The 25,923-nt window shown below is 50.4% G+C and overlaps 1 protein-coding gene across 10 annotated transcripts in view; it reads right to left on the bottom strand.

Moving 5' to 3' along the window:
* The window catches only part of HIVEP2 (HIVEP zinc finger 2), a 172,794-nt gene that overhangs the window by 117,811 nt on the left and 29,060 nt on the right, over positions 1 to 25,923 (bottom strand). For 3 of the 10 annotated variants that reach the window (XM_058307573.2, XM_058307572.2, XM_058307565.2), the window contains exons 1-2: positions 3,389 to 3,534; positions 971 to 1,094 (exon numbers count right to left, since the gene is read on the bottom strand). The exons of 3 other annotated variants lie outside the window; for them this stretch is intronic. The gene's annotated coding sequence lies outside the window, so the exon portion shown is untranslated. Of the gene's footprint in view, positions 1 to 970; positions 1,437 to 1,581; positions 1,731 to 3,388; positions 3,535 to 25,923 lie in introns of those variants that run through there. 4 more of the 10 variants (XM_058307568.2, XM_071218694.1, XM_058307566.2 and 1 more) reach the window with 3 other exon arrangements.

Here is a 25,923-nt window from a genome sequence, read left to right on the forward strand (position 1 = left end):
CTGCACTGGTGTAAAACTAACCCGAACAACAGGAGGAGGTAATTTTCAGAGCGCCTTTGCCCAATTCGGGCAGGAGCCAGGCTGTGATTTTATAGGAAACGAGGCACTTGTGGGCAATTAGTCATTTAAATGTCTGTAAACTTCCATGTAGGGAATTTTCAAAACGCCCCAAATCCAGGTTTGCGGAGGCAAGTTTTGTAGATGAAATCCTAAAGCAAGGGACTCCTGGCATGTCGCGGGGAACGGCACCCCGCTCCCAGCAAGGCGGGGTCCCCACACGCGGCCCCAGGGGAGCCCCCTCTCCACTCTTCGGTTTTGACTCCGTCGGGGGGGGGCCTCTTCCGACGTCTGTCAAGTGGGAAGAAGGTGGTGGACAGAAGGGCTTGGCGCTCAGGCCCGTCCCCTGGAACGGACAGCGTGGCCTTTCAAGCTCTGAGCTGAGCGACACCCACCCCGAGCATTTCTTCCAGAAAACGGGTCTCCTTCCACACGTGGTGGCAAGAGCAGCTAGCCGTGTGCCTGCACCCGCGGTCCGCTCCCGGCGCCCGCTCTAGGCAGGCCCTTCTCCAAAGGCGCCCCTCGGCGCCAGCGCGCCCGGCCCGACCGTCGTAGCCGTCTGGGGACTCGATGGCCCACCCGTCGTCACGGAGGAACGTGGCCGACGCTGTCACAGCAAGACGGAGGCACCCCGCAGCCAAGCCGCGAGGGCACCCTGACCGCTCACCACTTTTAGGGGTGCTGCCGGCACCCGGCCTGATGTCACACAGGTGAGCGCGGAGCCCCAGCTCCAGGCCCCCCGGTGTCCCTTGGGCGAGTCTGAGAGAGGCAGCGCGGCCTGGCCCCGTGGCTCGTGGGGAGGGTACGGGGCTCCCCCAAGCTCGCGCCGTCACAGACGGGGATTCAGGAAAGCGGGGAGCCTTCTGGGGCCCAAGGCCTCCACACACGGGTAGCAAGCTGGACAGTCACTCACCAAGCATGGCACGTCCGATCCTCCCCGGCGGAGCCTTCTCAGCAGCGCCCTGCCCTGAGCCTCATCCCACCTCCGTGGTGTTGGGACTTTCTCCGTGACCTTGGGTCACGCTGGATTAATGCACCTGGAGGAAGGTAAAATTGCATCCTGTCGCCTCGGGGCTCCCGTCGGGCTCTTGGCATTTGTAGCAGCCTCCCAAGCCCTGTGATGGACCAGGCCCGGTCAGCGCCCGGGACCCCAAACCTGCACCGGCCCGAGCGCACACCCCAAACGCTCCTCCCCCGACATCCTGAGCATCTCGAGTCATGAAAGTGTCTCCATAGAAACCGAGCACCCAGTGGGGGCCTCTCGCACGGAAGGAGCTGCTCTAGCACAAAGCCAGCCGGCGCAGGTTCACACGTCCCCGTGCCCGACGGCGCGAGATGTGACACCTTTGGAATTTCGCAGTCCTCAAGATTACACAAAGCTGCACATGGAAAGAGAGAAAAGAAAAAGAAAGGAAAAAACGGCTTGGGAGAAAAGATTTGCATATGTTGCTATAAAAATAGCCAAGCAGATTCCACGCCAGGCTCTCAGTCACAGCTCCCACCGGCATGCAGTCTTGAACTTACATCCTCATCTGCAAGCAAACGCGGCCGTGGCACAACCCGCAACGCAAAGAGCGCTTGCACAGAGCAAGCCCTTGAGCTCAACAGACAAGCAGTGGGTTCCCTCCCACACAAACTATCATCTTTTATGAGATGTATTTTTAATGGAGAAGGCATAACCCCCTCCACGTTTGCTTCTGCTCTCACACTCCTCCACATCGAAACCTATGTACCATTTAAAGGGAGGGAGGAGAATGTTAGAGCATCTCCTAGCATCCCCTGCAACACAGGGCAAAGGAAAACGCCAGCCTCTGAATGAAAACCCAAATGCCTTTTTCACAAAATGCTACTCTCAGGACAGTGACGCTAAGTTCCCGAGGCCCCCGGGGAGAGTGAAGGAAGTAAACTGAGGCAGTGGGTCCCACCAATACGTCAGTCCTTTCTTTCTCATTAGACACATTATGAAGCCTCAAACCATTCACCTACTAATGACTCAAAACTCACAGAGCTGAGTTTCAATCGTTCACAAATTTCAAATTATTAATTGCTTGTCAGGAGTCATACAGGTTATTCAAGAAGCAATTTTTTAAAAGTTTTTTTGCGGGTGACGTTTACAGTGACACTCGTTTTACTTTCTCCTTCAGTCACTTGAATTTTAAATGCCTAAAATGGAAGCACTAGGACTTGACAGTTGTTACATAGGTTCCCACCTTTAGAATAGCTCATTTGAAAGGAGGCTATAAAAATAATTGCGAATTTCCACACCCGCTGAATGGAAATGTAGGAGGCAAAAAAGATAGGAATAAGATCTCCTTTTCCACTAGGACATTTTTACCCCACACAGCATCTGTCTGAGGGTAGGAGGCTCTAGGATGTGTCTCAGGCTCTGGTCCCCAGGAGGCAAATCATTAAGCTATCAGTTACAGTGGAAAGCTAGCTTGGCAATCTGTTACAATAAGGGGATACACCTGAACTTTGAAAAATAAACTAAAGGGATAAAATTGCATAAGTCAAATCAAAAAGTGTTATCTTTTTTCTTAAAAAAAAGTAGCCATAAAAGATCCAAAAACCAACTCTGTCCCAGTTGCATTACACTGAAAGTCAGAGTGTTTTCAGTTTACGTATCAGTGGCTTGAAAAGCAAAGCAGTCGCTGGATGAAGCCGCGTGCACGCCCGGCCGCTCCGTGTGCCCGACCCTTCCCTTCTGCAGACCAAGGAGCCTCGGGCACAGACAGAGGGGCAGGGAGGGGAGGACTTGGCGTGGCTGGATACTGTGTGCTAAAGCGCGGGAGACTGCGCCCGCCGCCCTCAGTCCAGGGACCTCACGCACACCCAAGGAAGGAGGCGGCGGGGAAGGGAACACCAGACAGGCTTTCCGTGCCCAGTGCCGTTGTCACCACCCGGCGGGGACGCAGCGTGCCCCTCCCCAGGGCAGCTCCAGGGCAGGTGCGGCGGGAAAACCGCCTCCAGATGGGTGCCCCAGCTCCCGGGCTGGGAGCCAGCCCCCACTTCCTCTGTGTCACTCGGAGGCTGGCGGGCCTTCCAGGGCAGGACGCCGGGCTCCGTGCGGGACCGGCCAACGGAGCCAGGAAACACAGCCCCGCCGGCTAGCTAAGGAGAGCCCTCGCCCGGCGGCGCTCCGGCCCGCACACGGCCACCCGCTGGGCTGGGAGAGGCGCCTTCCCGCGGGCGCCCGTCCCCCGGGCCGGAGTGCCCAGTCGGGGCTGCCGCTGTGCACAAAAGGAATCCCCCCTCCCGGCCGGCCCTTCTCCCTCCCCTGCGCCCCGCGTCCCTCCCCAGCCTCGGATGGAGAATAACGTCACTCTGCTACCTGCGGCTGGAGCGCGCCCGCCTTCCAGCACGGGGCGCCGGGAACAGCCCGGAAATTCCTGGTGTCCGCTGGCTGGGGTCACGGGGGAAGCTAAACAACAGCTGTGCTCCCATCACTCATAAGTCCCCCACTGCTGGAAGGTATGGCAGGGGACCTGATGTAAGAGTCACCAGAGAAAATACCCAGTGATGACGCATATCCAGGCATAAAAATAGTCGCAGGGCCCTCAGAGGGCTTATTCAACAGCCTACATTTAGACTTTCTTACGAGGGACCTCAAGTCGGCGCTCTGCAGTTCACGGGCTGCAGAGCTCAAGTTCAAGCTTCCTCCATACACGTAACCACAAAGAGCTGGTTTCAATACGCTCCCGCAATAACAAGCCGCTTTGTGCATTTCAGCCCAACTTTATAAGCATGAAACGGTACCACCAACTATCTATAAAATGCCACATCATCTTTTATTTGATTCATGCTCCCTTTCCTCTCCGTAAATGTGTTCCCCAAACATGAACGCTGAATCAGTCCAAAGAAACGGGGCATTTGTCGCTTTCCAAATAAAGGTGAGGAAAATAACAAACGGCAGTTCTGCCTCTATCACTTTTTAGAAATCTTTTAAGGGGAGTACAACCTAACCGTGACTTTCACCAGGGAAATGGAGGTTAAGCCCACTATTTGCCATTCTATTTTTCCTCAACTGGTTTGATAGTTTATAGAGATGATCATCACGCGTTCACCACACCTGCTGCGGTAGCCTGCACACATAGGCACCAGATGAATGAATGAATCAGCCAATCAATCAACGAAGCGCTATGTGCAAAGATTTTAATTGAGCAATTGACAAATAAGATGTGAACTAAGACTGAAATCCTGTTTTGTTTTTAACAAAGAGGAAAATAACCTCTGTGCATGTATCATACATTTAATAGCATTCAAGTCATCTGTTGCCATCCCCTCCCACTCCAGCACATGCAGAGCTACCCTGCAAAGCAGGTCTTTCACAGAACTTTCATATTAGACAAATCTGGCTTTTTGCATATTTTCCTATCTGAGTATCTAAAAACATGTTCCCTTCCCCAGTTTCCTTTAAGCCGATGTGCACCTGGACGGGACATCCTGCCTGGGGGCCAATCGCCTCCTTCTTATGTGCTCTCTTCGTGGGGCCAAATTACCCGTCCTTTTCTACTGTGGGCAGATGTTCATTGACGCCCTGCAGATTCTGAGCCCAGGCTCTCTCTCTCTGAGCTAGAATTTATCCCAGCGCCCTATAATGTTCGCTATCCTGCCCACACAGATCAGCAAAAACACACTGGCAACATTGCTGTAGCTTCTGACAAACGCACAGTGCTTCCTCACAGAGGCAGAGCCCGAGACCCTCTGCACCGTTCATTGTCTTTCTCAGCCACCGGAACAAGATGGCACTTTCTTCCTGTGCATCGCTCTCCTCCAGCATGACAACACTGCTATAAATACAGGTGAGGATTATTTTTAGTCCTAAGATTTCGCAGAGCGTTCACATTTCTCTCCTGTGCATATGTGTCGATGGTATGTGGCCCAGTTCAGAGGATGGAAGGGGACCGCGGAGGGCGCCCCTCGTTGACGGCTGCTAATGCAACCCTGGAAAACACCCTCCCTCCAGCACCCACGCCAACACTGCCAGGGCCCGACCATCTCCAGAGCATTCCGCGGTTAATTCCTGACCCAAAACGTGAGCGAAGGAAACAAACTAAACCTAGGGTATATTTTATTTGGTAAGGTCTCATTATCCAATTTTTGGAAGAGAACCATTGAGGGAAAAAGTCAAGAAACAAACAAAAAAAATCAAAACAGGTAATGAAAAACATTCCTAGCACTCCTATTTGCCAAAGAAGAAAGAACGGACTTAAGAGTTAACTGACTCAGAAACCTAAAGCGTTTCCCTAATTTTACAGAAATTTGTGTGTTTAAGTGACTCAAAACTATGCAGGGTGCCCAGAAATGCTCCCGCTCACCCTGCCATACACTGGGCAGCTTTCAGTCGTGATGGTCTCTGCAAAGCCTGGACTGAGAACCCTCAGGTACTTGCAACACAATGTCAGTCTCCAGAGCAGGCAATATTTGAAATGACACAGACATATTAACTATCAATCCAGACATCACAGACTGAGCTCCACAAAAACATTTCCATCAGCACTCCTGGTTTTCATAGTTCCTTGCCTGTTAAACTGAGGACCAGCAGAACTGCTTTTGAAAAAGGATAATGGAATTTCCTTACCCTAGATTAGAACCTGCATTACCATTATAGTTACTGAACTTTTTAAAGATTATTTTCTGCTTCTCTACTGCAATGAAGAGCTTAAACAAACCACTAATTAAAATTAAGAAATGCCAAAACATACATTAGAGAACACTTGTTAGTTCTTACCTTTTTGAAATATTAAGTGGTATAATCGCTCGGTCACTAAATTTAAGACAGGATTATCTAATTACCTGGACAGAATGATGGAGAAAAAGAGCTATATACCAAGCAAAGACGATGCAGGAAAAAAAAATTGCTTTTTCAACATTAGGATCTCTAGAAACCATATTTAGATTCATCTCCTAGGTCACCAGTAAAATAACATGATGATAATCTTTTCATACATACGTTTTAACTATTTTTTTAAAGTCCACAATCCTCTGCCCAGCCTGGGACAGTTGTATCACATTTACATTATAAGGTGAGTTCTCTTGTTCAGTTTCAGGATTATGGTTGGGTTCTGATTTATTTTTTAATTGTTTAAATAACATTTAAAATGGCTCATTGCTCGAGTGGCCTTTTCCACTTGGAGAATGACTGCTTCCTGGACATGTTATGGGTCTGTGGACAATTGAGTCCTTATCCTCGCGCTTTTCCAACTGACAATGTACCCACATGAGTATGCATATGAACACACACATGCACACCCATGCTCGCATGCACTCACACACGTGTACATGTGCACACATGCAAACGTGCAGGTGTGCACACCCCTCCACATGCACGCATGTGCACACAGCGTGCATGCATACGCATGTGCACACGTGCCTGCAAGCCATGCATGAACACATTTGTGCAGGCACTCATGCAAACACACAAGTACATGCACACTCACACACATGCCCAACGATGCACACGTATACATGCATGTTTGTACATGTATGTGTACTCACGCATTCACACACAAACATGTGTGTCATATATGTGTGCGAGCATGCATGTTTGTGTGTACACTGCATACATGGACATGTGCCAGATGCACACGCACGTGCACTTGTGTACACATGTATAGGCACACTCATGCACATTTCTGTACACATGCATGCACACACACATGTATATATGCACAAAGCCTTCTAATATTAAATCTCCTTCGATGAGGCCAAACCCTCACCAAGGACCAAGGTAAACACCTGCCGGCCACCTTGACCCCTCCCTAGCCCTCCTCTCCCCCAACTAACCCTAGGTCCAGGCACTATTTCCAGGTCACCTCCACAACCTTGGCTAGCCCGCCACATGCTTTGCACAGGTGTCTACAATAACTGTCCTAACTTCTCCCAAACTAGGAGACATCAGCCCAACTTAGGCAGCCTTCAGCTAAAACCCTCCAAAGCTTCCTGGGTGTCCTTTGATGTTTTGCATGGTCCCTCTGACCTGCTCTGCAAGCCCTTGGCTCCAGAAATTCCAAACGCCACGTCCTTTCTCCAGACATGCCACTTCCTGCCTCGTCTGCACCCATGCTAGGCCCCCAACCCGGAAAGACTTCCGAGGGTAAGCATGCCCATCACCCAAGGCACACACCTGCGCACTCGCTAGGCGCCTGTTCAAACCCTGCACACCTGAAAAACCCCCCGGAGGTCAGGCTTGGGGGGGTGCACCCTGACCCTGCTCACCCTGCAGAGACCCTCACGAGCACCTGACACGCACATCGCCATGCCAGAACCCGTTTTCTTTTGAGGTCCTGTCGAGCGCGTGCCGCATGCCAGCTCCCAGCAGAGCAGTGCGCCGTGGCACCCAGCACGGCCTCCTTCACTCCTGCTGGGGCCTAAGTCGATGGGAAAGACCACGTGGCAGAGCGGACACGCATTCTCTCTGCAATCAAAAGAGCGAGCGCAACGCTTAGCCTGCAGGCCACGGCGCAGCCTCCCTGAGCCTTACGTCCCTGGCCTGTAAGACGGAGAGGATAAAACTGAACAGCGCACACCACATGCGCACGCATGCGCATGTGGTGTGCTCAACGACGGCTCTTCGGGCGGCTTAGGTGTGAACGTATAACCCAGTGATTTCAATCTCTGACCTGCAGTTATACACACAGATGTCGCCACCCGAAACGCCTACTCCAGCACCGTCCACCAGACAACTGCCTGCGGACATGTGCCGTCCACCACAGTAATCCCACATATGACTACTGGTGTGACGGGCATTTGATCCGATGTGAATTAAATGAGATCTAAATAGCTAACGGGACGGGGGCTGCGGTAGTGGTGATAGCACCCGATTTCCGTCGACGCAGCCATGCGCCCTGGACCCCCGCGTCTTCTCCCCAACCCCCGGCCCGGTCTCGTCTGCAGGGAGTCATGTGACTGAGGGCTGCGCCTTTGCTTATTAACTCAGCGCTTCCCCTTCACTGGCCACAGCAGACCAGAAGCCTCTAGCTTTGTTCCCTGTGCAGACCGGCTCCGCCTCGGGGAGGGGCTCCTGAGGGGGCGGCCGCCCCATCCCAGGAGGCTCGAGCATGCCATCTCGGGGCCAGGCCCTCCTGCGGCATCCCCTCCCACGAGCTCCTCGAACCCTTTTCAACAGTGTCCCTTCTGAAAGAATAACTCACTCAGGAGAGAAACGAGTCAAGAGTGAGTGCAGGCCAGTGCGTGGAAGCCCCACCCAGCCTGGAGAGCAGGGGCGGAGGCAGGGGCACGGGGTGGACCAGAAGTCCTCGCTTCAGTCCAGCTCTGCCACTTACATGCCAGGGGTCTTGGGAAAGTTACTTGACCACCCAACTGTCAGTGAAACAGTGATATGCAACACCACCTCACAAATATTCCAGAATTATGAAATGAAATGTGGACACAAATGGTGTAACTAAATATGAAAGCATAGAAATAACAATTAAATCTCTATTGCCCCTATTATCACAGTAGATAATGTCCTGTAAATAAGAAGTACAGAGTTTGTATTCCCAAGTGTGACAGAATTGGACTCTGATGTGACTTCTCTACACATGCCTCTTCTGGCCCTTTTATCGAACCTGTAGTCGGCACTGGAGTTGGTAGGTGTATATCCAAGAGACTTGAATCTCTGGGCTCTCCATGTGCCAGCTGGGCCCTGAGCCTCAGCGGTGTTGCAGCACCTACTGTCCAGTTCATTGGACTCACCCAGGACAGTTAACAAGGAGGTGAGGATGGACAACCACCACAACAAGAACCGAGAGAGTCTACATCTGCAAGCAAGAGAGTCCCATCCATCAGCCATACGGGATTGAGGCTTCCTCTCAGTTAGAGGTGGAGTGGGCATCGCCAACCCAGAATCTTCAAGACTGGGGAATAAAATAGGGATTAGAGTAGAATTACTGGTATTCTACTACAGGCTTATTGTGATTCTAGCAATGGAAGAAATTATATCATTGATGTGGAAACAGTGGCCACTAGAGGTACTGAAGTCAGGGAGAGGGAAAAAGGTGTAATACGGGGGCATTTTCAGGACTTGGAATTGTCCTGAATGACACTGCAATGACAGATACAGGCCATTATATATCCTGCCATAACCTACTGAATTGAGTGGAAGTGCCATCTACTTGTAAACTATAACCCATGCTCAGTGGCAGTGCTCCAAAATGTCTTCATCAATTGCAATGAATGTCCCACACTAATGAAAGTTGTTGTTAATGTGCCAAAATATGGGAGGTATGGGGAGTGAGGCATGTGGGAATCCCTTATATTTTTTATGTAACATTTTATGTAACCTAAGAATCTTTTAAAAATAAACAAAAAATATATTAAAAATAAATGAATAACAAGTAAACCCTGGCTTGACCACTTGGGCAAATGTCTATAGGGAAATGTCAATTTTAAAATAATTACAAGGTGAGTGAGGCAAGGCAGACACAAAAGGACAAATACTGTATGATTGCCCTATTATGAACTAAAGATATTATGTGAAACATAAATATATTATATGAAATATGAGTATGGGTAAAGTTACATATATATGACCTTTTTTCTTTGAAGTTGAACAAATACAGGTTATGACTACAAAATGTTAATATCAGACCAAAAAAAATTATATACTAAGTGAAGGAAACCAGACAGAGGAGTACATATTGTATGATTCCATTTATATGAAATGTAAATATAAATCAATTTATAAAGATGAAATTAGATTAGTGGTTATGCAGGGCTGAGGAAGGAATGCTAGGGGTGTGAAGTGTGCCTTTTTGGAGTAATGAAATGGGTCTAAAATTTTTGAGATGATGAATGTACATCATTGTGATTATACTAAAAGCCATTGATTATACACTTTGGATATACCATATATTAATATATCTTAACAAAACTGCTTAATAAATAATTGTGCAAGAACAGCCAGAAATAGCTATTACAGCAGGGGAAGCAGAGAGATTGAGGTGAGGAATTTTCTTCTTTTTTATTATTATGATTGAAATAATGAAAATGCTTTAATAATGATTGAAGTGATCAACACACAACCATGTGATGATACAAAATACCAATGATTGTACACTTTGGATAAATTGTATGCTTTATTAATAAAAAGAACAATTACAAGGATGCTCACACTTCCATTTGTAAACTCTAACAGAAGGATTTGTTATTTCATCACAGGCCCGCAAGCTGACCGAGGTCAGATAACCTTGAAATTGCTCTGGGATTTACACTCTGCATCCGTAATTACACCGTGCCTGCTCGGCCTGCCTGGTGAGCAGAGACGGGCAGGCCACGGTATTTGGTGATGATGGTTCACTTTTGTCCTGGGCTCTGCCGGTCACAGAGCACTTTTTTTTTTTGTTTTAAATGATCTTCAGGGCAACTCCAAGACAGACTGTGGGTCGCATTGTTCCCATTTAGCAGGAAAGTAGAGCAATCACAGTTAGTACACAGGACCGTATCAGGTCCTACAATGCTTATTTAGAGCTGTCGCCGTTATATTCCCTGGCAATTGCATGCTGTTTCACTTCCCCAAAAGAGAGTCCAGATTTTATTAATGAGTTTGCACAAAAAGGATGTTAAGAAAAATGAGAACATTAGGGGGTGGAGAGGGTGTAGTTCAATGGTTCAGCACATGCTTTGTGTGTACAAGGTTCCAGGTTCAACCCCTGGTACCTCCTAAAAAAAAATACGTATCTCATACATATGTATATATCTCATGACACACATACACACACATATTGCACTGGTCTGTAACCTTGAAAGGCAGGTCCAACAGGTAGACAAGGAAGTGGGGCTCAGGGAGACTGATCCCGGCCGTGGCTGTGCAGCTGGTAAGGAACGACCCACGCACCTGCTTATGGGGGCAGAGCTCTTCCTGCCAGTTGAGTCCCTGGGCATGGGCCCAACCTTCCTTCCATGTAAAATGGGAATATTTGAGTCACTCACGGACAGCTCCCTAGGTATAGGATCCTATCTAACGTAGGGACATGGCCGAGACAAGGCCCCAGGTGGCCTGAGCCCTGTGGTTCCCAGGGCCCCTGGCCACTCTGCACTGTCCCTGGATGTCTCACTGCTTCCCAGTTGACCAAGCTGGACCTACTCACGGAGTTCATTCCGTCTGGGGTGTACGTGCTTGGCCCCTAGAGCAGCCCACCTGGTTTATGCCCTGCTTACTCTCTGTCCCTGGCATGGGCAGAGCCCATGAGGACCCTGGTGGAGACATCAGCTGCCCACACATCCAGGTGCGGGTCCCCACGTGGCCGCCCCTCACTGGGGCACCATCGTCCCCGCGGGCCTGCAGGACGCTTGCGTGTTTTGATGGCTGCGACACAGTTTTCAAAGTCGCGGTTCAAAGCCAAGGTTCTTAGGAATGACGAGCTATTGCCCCAGGTCACAATTCAGTTGAGGCAACAAGGAGAACTGGGTCAACCAAGAAGCATCCTCTGTGAAGACGGGGCGAGGCCAGAGTGGGGATGGCTCGAGAGAGCTTGGCTGCAGGCGGGACCATGGCACAAACACACACGTACCCCCTCTGCTGGGACAGAGGCGCTTCCTGCAGCTGACTGAGGAGCCCGAGAACAGGCAACCTGACCCAGGAGCTGTCTGGGAGCAGCCTGGCAGTCACCTGAGCTGCCCTAGGTTATTTTTGCCGGTGGCTGGTGGTTCTTAAAGGGACCATGTTCTAATGCACACAGCCAGACTCAGGATGCAGATCCGTGAAAAGACAGGTGCCACCTACATGTCTTCATTCACGCATGTGAGTGTAGAACAGATAAAGGAGAAGATATAAGTGGGAAAATATTTTAATGCCCTTTCCAAAGGTTCAATCAAAACACCTGTGGTATAACACCATTGGCTTAAACAAATAGGAATGCTGAATAAAATAGAATACGAATGGTTCCAAATGTAAGAAAAGAAAAAGGAAATATAGAGTAAGCCTTCCTCAAGACTCTCTGCTAGTCCATGTTCTAAGAAGGGTGGGGGTTGGAGATGAAGACACAGATGGAGATGGAGATGGAGATGGAGATGGAGATGGAGACGGAGATGGAGATGAACATGGAGATGAACATGGAGATGGAGATGGAGGCGGAGAAGGAGTTGGAGAGAAGCTGGAGATGGAGGCGGAGATGGTGATGGAGGCGGAGATGGAGATGAATATGAAGATGGAGATGGAGGCAGAGATGGAGTTGGAGAGAAGCTGGAGATGGAGATGGAGATGAACGTGGAGATGAACATAGAGATGAACATGGAGATGAATATGAAGATGGAGGTGGAGATGGTGTTGGAGTTGGAGAGAAGCTGAAGATGGAGATGGAGATGAACATGGAGATGGAGATAGAAGCGGAAAAGGAGATGAATATGAAGATGGAGATGGAGGCAGAGATGGAGTTGGAGAGAAGCTGGAGATGGAGATGGAAATGGAGGTGGAGACAGAGACAGATGGAGATGAACATGGAGATGAACATGGAGATGGGGAGAGGGATGGAGATGGAAATGGAGACAAAGATAAAGATGGAGATGGGGATGGAGATGGAGATGGGCACAGGACTCTGCTCTGTCATCATTACACCCATTTAAATGCCTATGAGGACCCTTGTAAGAAGCATAATTCCATTTTGCACAAAAGGAAATTGCTGCTCAATGAGGCTTTGTAACACACCCCAGTTCTGCAATGATGAGTGCAGGCCCCTTCCAGTACAGTCCACCACAGTGGTGAGGATTCCAAAAGCAAATCCCCCATTCAAAAAATAATTCTCATGAAACAACCAACCCTTTCAACCCTGTCCCGTCCCTCATGCCTGTCCTGGCCAGGCAGGTATAGGAATTACCCCATAACACACAAGAGGGTTCCGAGTCCCAGGGGCCTTTGGGGCTGAAGCCTGCTCCACCAAGAACTCACCAGCGACCTCAGGCACTTGCAGTTTATTCCCGACAGGAATACTGCACCATCAGGGGAGCCTGGAGATGAAGTGGGCCACTAGGTGCAGTGCAGCTAGAGTGGTCCAGCTCCTAGACATTCCTCAGGTGATCGGTCGCCATCATTACTTGCATTTGTATTCCTCTTAGCAAGTAGATAATTCAGTTTGCCTTGAAGCTGGATATCGCAGGACCATAAGAAAACTAATCTAACAGCTATGTGCTGAGCTGGTACTTTACAGACCTGATGTCCAGTGCAGACAGTTTTGCCAGGCAGTTGCTTCTATGCCCTGTCCAAGGGAGGGATGGAGGAGCTCATGGAGGGCCAGCGACTTGCCCCAGTCATACACTCGTAAGTGACAAAGCGGGACTTTAACTAGGGATTGATCTTAGAACCAGTTCTCCCTCCTCTCAGTTGAGAAATAAAGGGGATGGGGGCATGGGGAGAGCTGGGGAGGGACCCTCAGACTCAACTCCTTTCTTTCCTCTTTTTCCTTCTTCTTTTTTTTTTTTTTTCCCCTGGTCAAAACAACTTCTGGTGGCACCCAGAAGTGTAACAATCTTCCAGAGCTGGAAGTCCTACTGTAGGTTCTCAAAGTTGAGTCTCTGGACAACCACATCATCACCTCCAGGCTTGAGATGCCAAATCTACATTTTCAGCCAGCTGTCCAGGGGAATCCCATACAAACTGTCAACCTGCCAATTCCTATAAATGGTTCTTCTAGTGAAGCTTTTCCCATTTCACAATGTGTGTGTGTGTGTATATATATACACACACACACACATATATGGTAGTTTTATGAACATGACTTCAGCTGAGAGTGTCACCCGATGCAGCGTTTTATATCCTAAATTTAAGCCAAAGATTTTTACACACTCTATTATTTACTCCACAGTGCAGCAACCAGGGAGCAGATCAAGTGAGGACTCCAAATACAACTGCTTAGGGCACATGTCCAGGCCATCGCTGCTGAGGTGGTGGAAGCAACTGATCTCTATTTTCAGAGTTCTGCTGTAGTAAGGCCTGGCCACTTGGTTTCCTCATGATCCACAACCAGCTTTATTGAATCAACTAGGAACCCATGGCCAATGTGAAAGAAGGCAGCATTGAATTAGAAATATTTGTTCACTAATGGTGCAGGGGACAATGAGAACTCAATATGTGAATTTTTGAGCAGTTATTTGCCTCAGTGTTTATTTCACATAAATCCTAGCAGGGAGCACAGATCGAGTTGGGTCAATATGAGTGGGTCTACCATAGCCCCTCTTGTCCCATCAACTAGCCTGTCCCACTCCTGTCCACTGTTCTACTTCACAGAGACTCCTGGTTTCAGTCCTTCTCTCCCAACAGTTGCCTCCCCCTCCCCTTCCTGTTCCTTGTCCTTTTCAGTGTTCTGTCAGGATCCCTCTGGCGTTCACCCTGCCCTTCTCTTCTCAGCAGTCCAACTCACCTCCTCCTTGAGTGGCCACATCCTAAAGACCACCAAACTCTGGTTGAGCATCCTTCTCTATATCTGCACCACACAGAGTGCCTGAGGGAGGCCACCAGCTATGGAGAGCACCAACTATGGAGACCACCAATCATGGAGACCACCAACTATGGAGACCACCAACCACGGAGACCACCAGTTACAAAGACTACCAACTATGGAGACCACCAACCATGGAGACCACCAACCACAGAGACTACCAGCCATGGGGATCACCAACCCAGAGACTTAGCCACTCCTGTCGGGGTTGTCATCCCATAATGCTCCAGCCAACACGCGTTCCCATTTCCTCCAGAGACAGTTCCAGATGTTCCCCCATTGTCCTTAGCATCACCCAGTTTCCCCAAATGACTGTGCCTTCTGCTTCACAAAAATTACATATTAAAATAAAATAATGAGTTTCTCCAAGAACTTTCTGGAAATTCCCATGAACCTCGTAGCAGAGTGCGTGGCTCCCTCTCCCCAGCAGCCTCTCTCCAGGCCAGTGCATTCCGGCTGCCTCTTGACTGCACGGTTGGTTGTCTTTCTCTGGCACCGTCCCCCTGTCCCCCTCCATTGGCTCTTTCTTGCCCACACACAAGCAGGCTCCCATCTCGACATGTCCTCTCTCGGTCGTATGTCGTCCTCCCTCTGTCTGCCTACCACCCCACACCTCCTGCGCACAGCCAAGCTTTGCGAAGGAGTGGTCTAGATTATAAACGTCTCGAAGGCAACCTAGGCCCGCGGTGTCCCCTGCTACAGGCCCGGTCCTTCGCAGGCCCTCAGGAGCTGACGGCCACTGCTTGGCATCGGGGCTGTGGGAAGGCGGAAGGTGGGAGAAGTCCTCCAACCGGGAGGTCACCAAAGAGGACCTCCACGGGCCACCACACAAATGAAGGGGCTCAATCTCCCTCGGGGTCGGAGAAAAGGGGCACTGAGGCCACAAAGCTGTACCGCGGCACCGCCGCCAACGCGCGCGCACGAGCAGGGTGGAAGCACCTCTCCCTGGCCTCAGCGGAGCGAGTGTGAAGGGCACGACCACTCAGAAGCGTGGGTGGCGGTCCCTGCCGAGCAGAAGGGACACCAGCCCCATGGGCCAGCATCTCCACTCCTGGGCACATACCCAGCAGGCACCCACCGTCCCCTTCCCAGAAGCACCACACGTCACAGTCAGAACCCGGCAGGCCAAGTCACCGGTGACAGACGAACACGCTGTGGGATATTCACACAGCGGACTCCGCGAGGAGAACGCGTGCGTGTCACGCACCGCCGACCAGGGGATCTCGCCAACACGGGGCTGATGACAGAGCCAGGCACAGCCCGAGCATGCATGACGACACGCGTCAGTACAAAATCGGCGAAACGGATGTGGAGAACGTTCTGGAAAGCCGCTCCGCTGCCTACGACACCCCCTTCCACGACCTGCTGTCGTCACATGGTGAGACCAGTGCGCGCCCAGCGGCTTGGCTGGCTCCGCATTGCTCTCGTGTGCTCTCGCTGTCGCCCTCTGGACGCTAAGATCCTGGGGGCCCGGGCTACGCCCTTTGCCTCGGGGTTCTCCCGGCTCCTGCGCAGAGGGTGGTCGCCTTTGGGCTCTGGTCAAGGTGTTGGGGTGGCCGGGACGCAGCGCAGTCCACGGGATGGGCTCCTCTCGCCTGGGCCGAGTCCCCTGCCTGTCCCCTGGGGCGCCAGCTCCGGGCCCGCGCTCGCCCTCGGGACATGGCGCTGGTCACCGGCCTCACCCGAGGCCCGGCGCAACGTCGCGGCTCCGCAGAGCTGCCTCTGCCACAGCCCGCGGGCCGGGCCGGGTCAGCCCCGCGTCACAGGCCAGGGGACCTGCTGGGGACACACAGGTGGTAGGTTAGGCATAGAGGGGACGCTCCTGCGAAGGCCCGTGACCTCTCCACGCGCGACCACAAGCCCACCAGGCTGAGTGCCTTCCTCCAAGTCCCGCTCGTCGGCCGGCGTCCCACACCAGGACGCCACCCCCTTCTCCCAGCGGGGCCCAGGGGGCCGCCTTCTGCCCCTGCCTGCGCCCCGCTCCGTCGTCGCTCCGTGCTGCCCCCCAGCGTGACACGCCGCCCTGTGGCCGCTCTCCACACGGCACGTTCGGACCTCCGCGTCTCCTGGGGAGGATGGCCCGCTGCCCACCCGCCGGGCACGGGGGCCCCTGGCTGGCTCCCCGACTCCCGCCCACCACGCTCGCCTGCAGGAGGCCATAGATGGTGAACTGCCTCTTCCTCCTCATCGCACATGGGACGGAGATCGCGCGCACGCCACGGCCACCCCGGTGCCCGCGGGCTCTCCTGACCCTCCCCTGCTCAGCCCCACTCCCCGCCTCCGCGCCCAGCCCTGCAGCCTCCCACGCGCCTTGCACGCCACGGCGCCACCTCCTGGAAGGGCCTCGCCATCAGCGTCCCTGGCAGACCCCGACTCCTCCTGCAAGGAGCGCCTCGAGTGCTGGCTCCTGGGCCTGCCCCGAGGGGATCCACAGCCCGCAGGTTGCGGCGCTGCAGGGCGCGGCCTGCCCTGCGCCCGGCGGCCCTGGCGCGCTCCCAGCCGGAGTCAGCCGTCTTCAGCTCTAGTCCCCACGCCTGTTCCCGTTCGCAGCCACGCTCCAGCACACAACAGTGAGTCACAACAGCGGAACAGGGAAGCGGACTTGGCTCAATGGATCGAGCATCCATCTACCGCATGGGAGGTCTGCGGTTCAAACCCCGGGCCTCCTTGACCCGTGTGCAGCTGGCCTATACGCAGTGCTGATGCGCGCAAGGACTGCCGTGCCACGCAGGAGTGTCCCCGCATAGGGGAGCCCCACACGCAAAGACTGCGCCCCGTAAGGAGAGCCGCCCAGCGTGAAAGAAAGTGCAGCCTGCCCAGGAATGGCGCTGTTCACATGGAGAGCTGACACAACAAGATGATGCAACAAAAAGAGACACAGATTCCTGTGCCGCTGATAAGGATAGAAACGGTCACAGAGGAACACACAGTGAATGCACACAGAGAGCAGACAACTGGGGCGGGGGAGGGTAAGGGGAGAGAAATAAATAAAAAATAAGTCTTTAAAAAAAACGAAACAGTGGAACAAGTGAATTCATCCAGGAGCTCAATCGCATGAGCGTGCAGACTCAGTCACAGGTCGTCAGCGTGTAAGAGTGAAGCCGAAGCACCTCCATGCAGGAGCCACGGCAGGCAGGCGGTCCACGGGACCCCCAGGAGCAAGCAGCCCACGGCGCGAGCCGCGAGGGCCTGGCTGGCATCGCCCGACCTGGAGCGCGAGGCCTCCCCAGCACAGCCCACCACCACTGCCGGCGCCACCCAGGAGGCTGGGGAGGGCGAAGCAGCGGGGAAAGGGTCTCGCCCTGTCACCCAGTCCCGGTGCTGTGACCACGGGAGTGCCACCGCAGGTCGTGGGGAGCGGAAGTCGTCGGAGGCCCACCAGAGAGCCTCCTCCGAGCAGCAGGCTGCGGCGGGCGTCCAGCCCCTGCCGCGATGGCCACGCTGGAACCCTGCAAACCTGAGCATTGCTCAGATGGCGCCACCTCTTCTAAGGCCCAGGACACGCACGGGCTGGTAACACACCAGCAGTCTCGAGGTCACGTCTTCGGGGCCCAGAGACGGCGCGAACGGCGGGTGACAGTCTTGATGGAGACGCGTGTGGCTGTGAAGAAGGAGCAGAGAGCACAGGTGACGTCTCGGAGTCAGCCGGAGGCCGCAGCCCACGGGCAGGGCTTCTGCATGAGGACAACGGCTGTCGCAGGGCGCGCAGCAGCTCTCCTTCCCACAGGCGGGGGTGCCCACCGCTGCATTCACATGAGGACGACAATTCACAGGGGCTCCCTAGGTCAAGATGGAGAGAAGTGGCCGGATGCCCCCACGATGCAGAGAAAAGCGCAGTCCCGCCTGGCCTCCCAACAGCGAGCGGGAGGAGCCGGCAGTGGTGCTCGCCCCTGCGTGCACCCTCCTTTCTGGGGAGCACGCACGGCAGCAACTTCCCTTGGCCTCCCTCAAAGGCCTGCTTCCAACACTCTAAAAGCACGGGCAGGATGGGAGGCTTGTCGCCCCAAACACGGCGAGCCCGGGTCTGTGCACAAAGGCTGTGCACGCCCTCCGAGAGGACAGGGGCTCCCTGTGCCCGGGAGCAGGAGCCTTTGTCCTTTAGGTGGACGAATCGCGCTGCCGTGACAGTAACAGAAATAAGAGTCGCTGCGCAGGATGAGCGCTACTTGTAGTCGGGATCTCTGGGTGCTCGCCTTTGTGTTCTGCGTGAACTTTCTTTAACTCACTCTTCATAAGATCACCGCCCGGAAGCTCCTGGAGAGCGGATTCTGGGTTTTGTGAAGCCAGCACACCAACACTTGAGCACATACATGTCCTGTGAGATTTTTCCCTCTTTCTAACAGAGTCTGTGACTTTATCACAGATTAGAAGACTTGACGAGAAATGCAAAATACAATCATCCACATTTGCGACCTATTCTGGGAAACATCGAAAACAGCTCGTAACATTAGCTCTTTTTTTCTGAAATGGGAATCCTAGTACGATTTACACTCCGATGCGGCCTTCTCGAATAGGCTTCAGCAATCAAAGTCTTATCTACGGTACTTGTGTGAGTTCCTCCCTGACTTCACTTTAAAGCTCGCCTATTACCCTATCGTTTGGAAATCAAATAAAAGAATGTAAAGCAGAGTCCAGAAAGGGAAGACTAAGGGGTTTCCCAATGGGGCATTACCATGGATGTCTTACCCCGAGGATTCTACGTCTCCTAACGAAATGGCTACTGACTTCTACATAATAAAATGCAAAGGAGTTCAGGAAAAATGACTGTGATTTCCGACTGTGAACTGTGCTCTGGGTCCCATTCACCCACGCTCTCAATGCCACGGCACCTTCTCAGGCAGATGCGCCAGTTATCGACAAGCTTTGCATCATGACTTCTCCCACAGGGCACACGCACATGACCGAGGACGTTTCCTGCTGTCGGGAGCCTGAAGGAGAGCCTAATCGACGTGTCGAGGGCCAGGGACAGAACAGGCGCGGGGGCACGCTACACCGAGGGGGAGCCATCAGATGAAACAATGGTTTATGAGCAACAAAATGCATAAAGATGGTCTTTGAGTTACGAAGAACCAAGTAAATGCCCATGAGTCCGTTCTGACATCAATAAATGCGTAAGGAATACGTGAAGCTATTCTCCCCCTTCAAAAGGCAAAGCTTAATCCTGACTTCAAACAACTGAAACTCGGAAAGAAACGGAGCGTCACTTGCAATGGAAAGACCTGGCCGACGCTACCTTAACCAAGTGATCGCGGTTAGCGCCACCTGGGATAAGTCACGATGATGTCACCTGCCCACTACGATACCACGCAAGGGGTACCTCCTCCACGGGTACTGTAACCCCAGTCGACAGAACACCTGGCCAGCAGGCTTCAAAAACGCCCACCCCCCAGGAACAAGCAGAAGGTACCGCGTTATATTATGCTGTCATTAAATATTATATTGCACTTTACATTTTATTAAACATTGTGAAGATGAACAGCCAGTTAACACGAAATGAACTTTCCCAGGCAAACCAGACCATTCTCTGAAACAGGTAGGGAAGCACCGGACAGGCGGCCTCTCCGACAGTAACATCGTTTAGATCGTAATTTTTCTTCTTCTTTTCATTCTGAGGTTTCCAAAGCACATCTGAACATCTCCAAGGGCATAGACTTCCGCTTTACTCTTCCCACCAGCCCCACGTGCTTCTGCCCTCTGACTAGCGGTGAAACGCCTCTCACCAATGGTTCTGGCAACCCCCTGGGGGCTTCCTTGACATCAATTTCAACAGCCCCGCCACCAGCCGTTCCGGGACCTTCCCAGTGCCCCAGCCAGACCCCCCCGGGGCCTGCGGCTCAGCATTCCCACAGCAACCACAACTGCCCACCAGGTGGGTGGAGAACCACGAGTGAAATAAATATTTGCAATGAAACAAGATGTTGGGGAGGGGGCGAGGGGATAGGATACATCAACTACCGAAGCTGTTCCGGACCGTCAACAGAGTTCCTTCGTAATGCTGGAGGCAGCAAGCGGATTGATCTTTGCTCTGGCAATCCCCGTTATTGTAAATAATTACAGACTTAATACGGCGCAACCCAAAATCACCCAGACGTAGGACCTAAAACTTTGGGCTATTGAACCAAAAACCCTTCGCCCCCAACACAGGCTGTAAACATCCATTGACGACAGTTCACACAATGATGCAAAAATTCCCATACAGTTTCTTCAGTCCAGGGCACACATTTTCAATAGATCTGCCCTTGCTGTTGACGGAATCTACACGTCAATCAGTTCCTAGGTTAAACCTCTTATCTGTGCCCCACACTAACCTCAACAACAAATAATAATCAAGCTGCTCGGGAGCTCTCTTGTCAAGAGGAAATTGGAGAAATTCTGAAATAAAACATACAACTTCACTTGCATAGTGTACTGGCTTAGAGATCTCCCTTACAAGGAGTCGTCAATATTCAGGGCAAATGGCTCAAATGAATCCGGCCTATTTGCATGCTGATTCTGATCTCGGCTATCAGGCTTAACGACACGGAACAGAAAGGTGACATCATCACGATGGTGGGGCTGTTTTGGACTCGTATTTAGAGCAAGAGTTATCAGCAGTGACATCTTCCTACAGCCCACAATACTTGCCCCTCTTGCTCATCTCCACTCAAGCTTGCTTATTCCACCAAAATATAGTTTGAAAAGTTTCCTAAATGAAAGCGCATCTTAGTAACAACGTGCTCCTTGAAGCGGCTCTCTGAAGAGCTCTTCAGTGGACATGCTCAACAAGGAGGCGAGAACGTAAGAGTGCTGGGAGCCGAGATGGGGACAAAACTGTGCCAGCTCAGCTGGCTCACTCGCTTCAGACTAAAGAGAAATAGGAAACCCCATATCAATATGAAACTTGAACTTCCAGTAGTTTTTAGACTTACAAACCCAGTTTACCTTGCGTGAATTTCAACTAGCATATTGATAAGTACCTCCAGATAAAGAAGTGGGAAATTAGATGAATTTGTGGACACACATTCTACTTTTGTTTCCACCCAATGGTCCCACAGTACTCCCAAGTATGATCTATTGCACTTTTACACACTTTCCTTTAAAAATATTTTCTGGAAAAGTTAGAAATTGTCATTTTGAAAATAGCAGGGGAGTAAAAGGCCACAGTGTCACATGTACTTTCCTGCACTAATATGTTAGAGAGTTTTCTATAAATCTATTGTTCATGCTGTCCAACTGGACATCAAACTAGAAGAGGAGAAATAAAGCTGATGAGAAAGCACAGTAGATGCAGAATCCAGGGTGAATGTGATATTGATTCGTCCAGACACTACCACACACACAACTGATAAAATTCCCATCCAGGACTGAGATACAAATCATAATTCAATATGGATCTTTGTTCATAGCTTCTTTCTGAAAGAAAATGAGGCAACTCAGTGAAAGTGGCGATCAACAAAGATGAAATGACGCTTCGTGACCACAACCAGAATAAAGAAAAAGAAAGCCCAACCCAAGAGAACGTCTCTACCTAAACGGGCACTAATAAAAACGTAGCACCAGAACCCTTATGATTCTGCATAAGTAGTTTATTCACCATTTATCTTTCAATCCTAACCTGCCTCAAAATTCAGCCTTAGCTTTTGCAGCTGTCCCAGTTCAATTTAACCTTGGCACACTGCCATCGATCAGTTGACTGCAGGCCAGCTGTGGTTCTCGTACCTCCTGCCCTGATGTGTCTTGAACATGCAGGAAACAGGACCCCTCCCCACTTATGGTTTTGATCTTTTTGTTTGCCCATTTACTTGACAATATTTGGTAACAATAATTTATTGCTTAAAACTACTTAAGGGGAAACAGTCCTCCATTAGACGCTTTAGATCCCCTTCTCCTGCATGAAATACTGGAAGATACATTGAAGTCCTGTCTAAATCAGAGTTGAGAAATAAACGTCCCAACCAACCACGTTTATCAGATAACTTGGATTATTTAAAAAAATTACTATTATAAGGTCAACAAAACCACTGAAAAGAAAATGCTGAAATACATTACAGATCCCAAGAGTTACATAATAGAATCTGCCCCTCGGAAGGAAACCAACAATAAGGCATAATTCAGACAATCGATAAGGGGCCACTAAAATAATGTTTGCAGATGACTAATGATTTGAAACCACATTTATGGAATTATATTTAAATTTTAACATTAAGGCATGGGGAAGTTGTGTCATTAGGCTAAAAAGGCATGCAAAATTGATTTTTAAACATGGTGTGATTTTAAAATGTTTTCTACCTCCAAGACATAATTATTTTTATTAAAATCTAACATTAAATGCATTTCTTAATCTAATAACCAGATTTACTATATTCATAATTTCTTGAATGTTGTTTCCATCTACTTTCAATCTGGACATTTAATCTGTAAATAGCATATTACTTAATAGAACTCTTAAATATATTAAAGAATAATAATCTTCCTCTAGCTTGCCCATTTGATGACTCTTGAATATGAAGGTCTCTAAGAATTCATTCTAGTAAACTACTGTTAACTACTGTTAACCAGAAAATCACATGAATAATTGTAACCATAAAGAGCCCCACTATCTTGTGACTAACTTTTAAATAATTTTGAACACATTCATTAAAAAATAATCAAAACCAGATAAAACAGGTAAAACTAAGTTAAAACTGTTAAATTGATAAAATAACAAAAGAAAACTTAAATCACACTGGAAAATACTACGACCGAGTATAAATAATGAGAATTAATTTTTATAACATACAAAGAGCTCCCAGAAAATTATTTTTTAAAACTCAAGTCCTTAGGAAATATATTGGGAAAGATATGATAAGCCAATTCAGAAGAAGAAATATATTTTTAAAAAGAAACCACACCACTTATTAAAGAACACAAATTAAAATAAGAACGTGAATTTTTTTTTTCATTGGGGTGGTTGTAATAAAAACGGAAAGTGATCTGACAATAGGGATCATGTGTAATGAAAGTATTCCTACCCTTTAGCAGCAATGCCACAGGGAAAAGAAAAACTGCACACTCAGAAATAAGGGAATTTTAAGGAAATTGTGACCACTGAATTAGAACTAAATTATCCAGCCTTTAAAATTAGAGTATGAAAATTGCAAAAATGGAAAAGTGTGTATCAAAACACGATTCTGAAAATAAGGATTATATCAATACCATGATTATAACTATTTCAGATGTGTGAATATGAACAAAGATGCAAAGAATATACAAGGAAAAATTAAATATCAAGTCAATACATTGTATACAATAGCGAGTGGACTGTTCTTTGTCTTTTCTTTACTTGTGATATGATATTGCTTGAGTGAGGAGTTAAAAACACGACCAGAACCAATGAATGACACTCATCTAGTCAGCTCCCGAAGAAAAGCCAGCACGGGGCAGCACCTACCACCCAGCAACGCGGAGTCCACGGCGGCCGGATCCCGCAGCAACAGCCAGGCGCGCCTTTTCCACGCAACGAGCCCGCGGACGAGCCGCGGCCCGTCCATAGTCTCTGAACCATTAATTCAGACCCGGGTTTTTAAAAACATCTTTCTGACTAGCCAGTGATGTTCGGGGTTGTTCGCGTCTCTCCTTTTAATTCTCCCACATCCAGTATCCCTACAGGAGTGGACCACAGGCTCCCACACCACGGTGTGTGAACACAGGCGGGTCTCAACTTACAAACACCTGACGGAAACCAAAAATAAAAGCAGCTGCTGCTGTCCCCGAGTGCTTGCCTTCTACTACCGCCAGAGGCCTTGCCACGACTCCCAGAGAGGCTCAGCTGTTGTGACAAATCTTCAACTCGGGAGCGAATGTGCAGGAGGAAAGGGCCAGCCCGTTAGAAGAGCAGGGCGCGGGGCCGGCGCTGACCCCCGGGGCACCCGGCCAGCCCGCCGAATGAATGCCCGGAATTCGCCGCCACCACCCTGCCGCTCAGACACCGCGCTCAGCCCCGCTTCTGTTCCGACCGCCTGGCTGGGGAGGGTGCCCTTGACCTCCTGATTCACGGCACTGGAGCGAAAGAAGGGAGTCACACTCCAGAAACCAACAGCGGGCAGCACCCAGCTGTCCACCTGTGCTCTCAGGAGAGGGCCACGGGCTGTGGACAGCACAGTGGCGTGCAGAGGGACACGACCCGGTGGTGGAAGGAAGGTGACGGTCTAGCGAAGCTCACACACAAGGATGCCAGATGAGCGCTCAAACAATGAGCGTCCCGGCAAAGTGAGGAAGTAGTGAAGACACAGGGAGGCGAGGGTGGGCTGGGAGCAGGGCAGGGCTAATCTGGTGGCCCCAAAGCGCCCGTTTCGGATTTCCCTCCAACTTCACTGCGAAGCTCCCTTAAACCCAGCTCAAGTCTAGTAACTTCTCAAGTCATTTCACTGTAGAGATATGCCAATTATTAAGTTTCTGAAACTTCAATCCACTCCATCACTCAAAAGTCTTCCACAGCTCACTTTTATTAACTGAATGAGAGAATTCATGGGTGAAAGGCCTTCTGGTCTACCAACCCAACGAAAGGGGCAAAACCACCTCCCTGTCCCACTCAGGACCCATCACAACACAAGCCAGGCTTGCCCTCCCTGCGTCCTGACCTCACCCTGAGTGTCCAGCCTCCAGGCTTTCCTCATGGGCACCATGCTGCACAACTGTAGGGGGCACCATTGAAATATCCTGGTCCATGATAGCTCACACAGACCATGGGATAAATGATACTCGCAAAGGTTCAGCAACACCCCACTCTTGGATAACTGTATGGGGTGACTCCACTTTCATGACATTCTCTCCACAGGGAATGCCACCTTCCAATCCCATCTCGGTTTCCAAAGATGGGCAAAGACCGCTTCCTCCCTCCAAGCTCTCTTGGTTCCCACAGTTGCTGTACTCTCCCTCTGAACTTCCACCTTCTTTGGTTTATGCCTTGTTGTGCATGCTCTGTCTCCTGCTACATGAGTTAGTTAAGCTCGTCCTATTTCCAGTACTGGATTGTAAACCCCTGAGGATGGGGGTGGAACAGATTCACCTTTCATGACACACACCTCCCAGCCCCATGACAGCATCGGAACAGGTACTTAATCGTTGGCTGGAACCTTCGGGTGGAAGGAAATGGTGGTGATTCAGAAGTAGAAAACATTGAGGGAGTAGTTCAGGTTGGAATTAAATATAGCCATCAAAGACTCAGGGCTAAATATTGGTCGTTTGTGTCTTCAGGGCCACTGAAGAGAAGGGGTGGGAGGAAGCTAAGTGCTTGATGTCAATGTCAAAGGCACACTTCTTTGAATTTCAAAGTTTTGCCAAGACCAAAAAAAAACTTATCTATGGAAAAGGTAGACTTCTTCACTTCTTCCTGCACCCTACAAGTCACGGCCCCTAAGAAAATTAAGCGATCTTGTATACTATATAAAAACGATGGGAGAGGATGTGGCTCAAG

The sequence above is a fragment of the Dasypus novemcinctus genome, chromosome 11, assembly GCF_030445035.2.
Source record: "Dasypus novemcinctus isolate mDasNov1 chromosome 11, mDasNov1.1.hap2, whole genome shotgun sequence".
In the NCBI taxonomy this organism is placed as follows: domain Eukaryota; kingdom Metazoa; phylum Chordata; class Mammalia; order Cingulata; family Dasypodidae; genus Dasypus; species Dasypus novemcinctus.